This window comes from Pezoporus wallicus, unplaced genomic scaffold (genome assembly GCF_028554395.1).
Source record: "Pezoporus wallicus isolate ANWC-B61680 ecotype Strahan unplaced genomic scaffold, APGP_CSIRO_Pwel_v1 contig_8542, whole genome shotgun sequence".
NCBI lineage: Eukaryota > Metazoa > Chordata > Aves > Psittaciformes > Psittacidae > Pezoporus > Pezoporus wallicus.
The window spans coordinates 830,427-836,886 of record NW_026640148.1 but is presented as its reverse complement, the minus strand read 5'-3'; positions in this window follow the sequence as shown (position 1 = coordinate 836,886).

Below are 6,460 nucleotides of genomic sequence, written 5' to 3'. Positions count from 1 at the left end.
TTCTCCTCTATCCCCCCCCAGCTTCCCACCAGGAAAGGTGGTGCTGTGTTACAGTGACCACACATTTCTCACCGACAAAGCCTGGAGGGCTTTTTTTGTTCCTTTCCTTCCACATGGGATGCAAAATACTCCAAGCAGAGAGAGGAGCAGGTTTGCAGCAGGTATGTGCTGATAGAGACATGGTGCTGTCTCAGCAACAGCAGCAGGGCACTCATTGCCTCTGTGTGTGTATGAGTCTGGATTTCTGCTCAAATCCAGTAATCTGCCTGGTTTTTAAGAGCAGGTGATGAGTGTTTTGCAGAGCTGTATGTACAATACGTGTGCAGTGTGTCTGCTCAGTGAAGTCATGTCATCCACAGTGTCCTCCCATGGCTATGCAGCTCATTGCCTGTCCCCATGTGTAGCCACGGCCTCCTGCATGGCGCTTGGTGACCACATTGCACTGGGGTTGGTGGAACAGGGGATATTAGGAAGTGAGGAGGCTCATGAAAGTGAGTTACAAAGTGCTTTGGGAAGCACTGTGCTGGGATGTGGGAGATTGCTGTGGTAATGGAAAGGTGATGCTGGAGTGGGAAGGCCAGAAGAGAGCGCATCTGTATGCATGCACACACGTGTGTCTTTGTATGAGAATACAAATGGGGACAGGGACACCTAGAGGAAAACACCCCTTTGCCAGGCCGGCTTTGGACAATCCATTCCTTGAGGAAGGAATGGGGAGGAGGGGAGAAACACAAAAGAAAATGACAAAACCAGCCTTAGGATCTTAAATTAAAAGCAGGCCAAGGAGCTCTGTTCTAACCCCGCGTTTCAGGCTTTCTGCTTTGCCGCTTGGCTTCGGCTCAGTGGCTGCCTCTGTAAATAAACACGCTGGTAATAGATGCTGCGGAGTGTGTCTGCTGGCTGGGCTGTGAATACTTGACTTATTAGAGCAATACAATGGGAGGGTTTATAAAGCCCCAGTGCTCTCAGGCTCTTCTAAAACCCAATGTTTTCAGCTAATGACTTTTGGCTGTTGTATCGTACCCTGTTTCCTCCATGTCTCCAATTGGCATCTATGTACCGACACTCCCTCCTTGGTCGCTCCATTAGGAGAGTGGGTTTAGCAAAGCAATGGAAAAGTAAATAAAATTGCTGGTGCTCAGTTGGACTTGGATTTTCCCAATCTGGAGTGGAGAACTCATGGAAATGGCCTTTCTTGTGCTGTCTTCATATCTCCCCATCTAGCTGGAACTCAAAGCACAGATTATGTGATGCAACAGATTTCATCTCCAGCGCTCGGGCTTGGTGTGTTCCTCTTGCTTTCTCAGGAGTCTCCCATTCCCCCTTAGCACTGCTTGGAAAAATCATTGTTCAAGTCACCACAAGCTCTTTTCATCGCTTTTGGACATGAATCATCCATCATTCCGGGTCAGATTCAGAGTCACAAAGAGCTGGAGTTTTGGATTCTTTTCCTTTTTCCTAAGTACTGTTCCCTGCTCTTAAAAGCTGGTGGCTCAGTGAGGGGCAAGGACAGATGGATGCTCTCCCCTTTGGGCTGTCTGTGGCTCTTCAGGCAGTATCTGGCTGGCTAGGAGCCCATTTGGGCTCTTTAGCCTGGAAGGGAAGGAAGGGAATGCTCTGGGCTTTGTCTTTGAGGCAGCTGGTTTCTAACCTTGCTGCACTGGGTGGTGATTTGAAGAAGGTCCCAGTTATGAAGTGCTGTTTGATTGCCTGTCTCCCAGCATCCCCACCAGACCTGACTCATTGCCCCGGACAGCAGCAAAACCACATGTATGGAGTGAATGCAGCCCTCCAGCCTCAGCCGTGGAGTGCTGAGGGCAATGCCCTGCTGAGATTTGATCTGTAACAGGCATTTTGGGTCATGTAGGACCTTCAGAAATACCCACCTCTAGGCTTTTCTAAAACACCCCCAGCCACCAGCCACAATCCAACCATTTAGGTCACACCCTTGGCTTTCCCCCTGACTAAACACTGCTTTCCAATGCAAAACCTGCCCATGCAAACAGAAAATGCTCGCTTTGTGAAGCAATCACCTTCAGTCCGGGTCTGAAAACGCTTCCCCCCGCCGGAGACCAGCACCAAGCACCTAAAAACGCTGCAGGGCTGGAGCAAAACGGAGTTAGGAGGACACCGTGTGACTGCTGACCCCAACTGCAAGCATTTTCATTTCCTGTCCCACTTCGGCTGCAGGGAACCGTTTCTCTGAGGGCCTCCTAAGTTGTTTGTGGCTTTTTCAGCTGTTTCACTGCATCCCTTTTCTTTGCTGGAGGAGGAATCATCAAGGTAACCTAGGCAGCCTCTGGAGTGTAATTGGCATTGGTTTTCTGCTCTATTTGGGGCTGGGAATGTGACAGTGCCTGATGTGCAGCAAGAACATGGAACACAAGGAGCAGGACATCACCCCCTTGGCCCTGCACAGCATCCCACTGGGAGCAGGGAGTTTCCAGGAGGAATGCTGTGGTCCAGGGATGAAGGGTATAAATGCACCTCCAGGATCACAGAATCATGATGCTGGGTTGGAAGGGACCTTAAAGCTCACCCAGTTCCAACCAGTGTTTAAGACCAGGTTGGACACAGGGGCTTGAAGCAAGCTGCTTTAGTGGAAGGTGTCCCTGCCCATGGCAGGGGTTGGAACGGGATGAGCTTTAAGGTCCCTTCCAACACAAACCTTCCATGATTCTCTGATTCTATGTCCATATGTGCACATACATATAATGTAAATAACAATTCTAATATATAATAGAATGATTGCAAATAATTGAAATGTTTATAGGTGAGAATACATTATATTTAATATGTGTATAGTATGTATTACAAGAATAATTATATATTGGGTAATTATATATTTGCTTAGGATTTATAATATTTACTAGCCATTTTGTTTATGTATGTGTACATATGCCTGTGTGTACAACATCATATTTACTACATATCCCCCCAACATAAAAGAGCAAGGACCTTCCCCACCTTGCCTGTTCCATCCTGCTATGGAGCTGTTGGAAGCTGTTGAGTTTCTCCTTCCAATGGAACCAAACTGAGCTTCAGCAATAGGGAGCTTTCCTTCCAGCGCTTGCTGTGCACTGCAGATTGGGTTGTTTACCAGCTGGAGGATTAAATAGACTTCCATTGAAGGGAAAAAAGTATGTAAGTGCTTTCAAGTATGTCTTGGAAGCGGTGTCTCGCTTGGAGGAGGCTTTTCAGGCTTGCTTGTGTTTGCTGGCTGGCATTTCACTTGTCCTTGGGAAGGATGCTGCATCTCACACAGAGTGGTTTCTGGAAAAATACTGCATTAGGATGGAGGCAGTGAGTGGAAGCTGATGGGGAGAAAGAGGAATGCTTTGAGTAGCCCTGAAAACAGCTACTCTGGTAGCTGCTCCTATCTCTCTCTATGGCTACTGACAGCTCCTTCTTTGCAAAGAGAAACCCTTCTGTATCCAGGAACAGGGAGCCCCTCTATCCCCGATGCACCCAAACACACCAGCCCTAAAGGGATGCAAGGCAGGCACCCATTTCCCCCCCCCCAAACTCCAATGCCCTTCCTCAGTCCCATCCGCTGACATGAACCTGAGATTTAGTTCATTGGAGGACAAGTAGTGGTTGATCTCAGGAGTGAGCCTAAACTGCTCTGCTGATCCAGTGGGAAGCCAAAACAAGGGAGGGAGGGAGATAGATATAGATAAATAGATATATAGATATATAGATATATAGACAGATACATAGATACAAATACATCTCCATTGTTTCCCTGCCTCCTCCTGCAGCCTGAATGAGCTGCACAAAGCACTTTTCTTTCTATTTCTGCTCTGTACAAAACCAGCCAGTCTCATTCTGCTGCTCACACTCCACATCTACCTTTATTCCCCCTAGAGATTAAAACAAGGTAAACCTTTGACTGGGATCCCATAGCCTTTGATGGGTTTCTCAGCCCAGGGCAAGTGCTGAGCCCACACAGGAAGGGCAGCAGCCGGGGACTGAAGAGCAGCAAGAAAAGGAGCTTTCTCCCATCTCTTCCTTTTTAAGGATGTTGCCTATTTGGGAGCTGTGAGGATTAAACACAAAGCCCTGTCAGCTCAAAGGGGGGTGCTGGTGATGGTAGTGGGGTGGCAACAGCCCAGTGAGGAGCTGGGCACAGCAGTGACACAGACACAGCAGCACAGGAGCAATACCCACCACCTACAGTGGCTTCCTTGCTGTGTTAGGTGAAAGACAGAAATCACTGCGAAACATCCATACCCAGCCTGGGCTCTGCTGCCCTGTGAGTTTTGTAAAGGAAAAGGCAGGAAAGCACTCCAATACAACACCACAGGGCACAATAAAACCAGGTAGGGACTCCTGTGGTGTTCTGAACCACAGAATGGCTTGGGTTCGAAAAGACCTTAAAGATCATCTCATTCCAACCCCCAGCTGAGGATCCTGCAGGCATTTAAGCATCAAATCTCTGCTTTTCAGAGGAAGGAAAGGGGATGATGCCTGGACAATGCAGTGGCTTCTTGCCTGGCTGTGCTTGGTATCAGGGGCAGGAGCAGTGCTTACAATCACTGGGAGGGATGGGGGTGCTTCCTCAGAGGAGCAGGTCCCGATGGAGTTACAGGAATGCTGATCCCAGCATGCTCCAGGGTTATGTATAACCTTTGTTAGCAAACACTCTTTCTCATTTGCACGGGGAAAGGAAGGAGGAAAGAGTCAACAGGCTGAACAGCCAAATAATTACCCTTTCACTGCCCTTAGAAACAGCAAAGGGATAAAATTCCCTTTTTATTGAAACCATTTCCTTTGCTTACATCTTTTCTTTGGAGGCTGGAAGCAATTTTCAGTCTTAAGCGTGCTCCCTGCACTAAGTGCCTGAGGCCGATGCTTGGCTGCTCACCAAGGGGTACCCGGGAGAACAGCACATCTTGCCAGGCCCTTGGTGATCTCCCCACATCAGCTCGTAGCCCCAACACCTCCTGCAATGGGGGAACCCCAAGCCCAGCATGGGCAGGGTGCAGCACAGGTCACCCTAGTCCAGCTGGGTCCCACAAGTAGGACACAGATGGCATCTATTACGTGTTCCCATCCATGTCCTATGTCAACAGTGACAGCCAGAACAAACCAAGCTCTGCCCTGGTGAAGGGGTGCACCGGTGCCAGGGCTTTGTTGCAATCACATGGCAGAGGAGCACCCGTGTTCTGGACATCAGGAATTGGTGCTGGAGGAGGGTGGCTGGGTCGCTTGTAGTCTGCACCAGCCACAGAATCCAGTCTGAGGCTTTGGGAGGATTTAATAGCACAAATCTATGCTATTAAAAGAAACCATTTCACATACCTGGGTCCCTGCAGAGGGCCGGGATGTCCTCAGCATCCTCACCTTAGGACCAGCTTTACCTGATCGATGCCAGCAGCAAAAGCATCATAGTCCAGAGAAGTCTCCAAGGCAGTGGGGACATGCAGCAAGGAGGAGAAAAGACCATGTTGGGGCAAGAGTTATTTGACAGAACTGCTGAGGCCAGTGCCAAAGAGCTAATAAAGGTTTACAAAATAAAACCCTAAGCTCAAGTTCTTGTAATATAGATGTACCTATCTCCTCGTGCAGCCCCCTCAAACTGGGACTGGCAATCAGAAAGCTTTGCTTTCCCTGCAGGCCCCCCCTCAGTTGCTGCTGTCATTATCACACGTGAGTGTCAGAGCAGAGCTGACAGCAACGGGCTGCAGCCAGAGATAAAGCCCTGAAGCTTGAGATGGGGAGAACATGTGCCTTGAATGCTGACATCTCCCCCACCATGGAGCTGGCGTGTGGGGTAATTCATCCTTTGTAACAAAACAAGGAAGAGGGGCTTACCTTATGTTGTTCCAGGCAGTGCTTTCCCCCACACCTGGCAGCCTTTTGCAGTTGGGGACCTTCAGCCACATACTGATCCCATGCAGGGGACTTGGCTTTGCAGCAGCTCTGGGAGATTGCAGCAGCTCAAGCAGCAGAGAACCACCCAAGGCCAGGAGGTACTCAACACAGCTCGAATATACCTGTTCAGGAGCTGGTCCTTGGACAAGGCAGCAGGATGGGGATCTGACCTCCCCATTTCCCTCCTCCAACACATACAAGGTAGATGATTATAGAAGTTGAGATCTAGTGGCAGTTGGTCCACAACCTCAACTCCTCAGTCTTAGGCATCTGAAGGACTCCACTGCTTCTTCAATTCCAGTGAATACTGAATATCCAAGCCTCATCCGACCTTAATTCCGACCTGAAAGATGTGAGTTGCAGAAAGCTGCTTTTTGTTAGGAAACACTGATTTTCCTGAAGCCCTGTTAAAATCGTGTGGTCCAAGCCTGAATGGACGAGAAAGAAACAAGCAAGCAGGAAGCTCTACCTGTCAAGTTTGAACTAGGAACAGGCAGAGCCATGGCAAGGAAAACCAACCCCCAAATCCACAGCATTACTCTTTTTTTTAACCACTTTATTCACGTGTGTCCATTTTAAACTA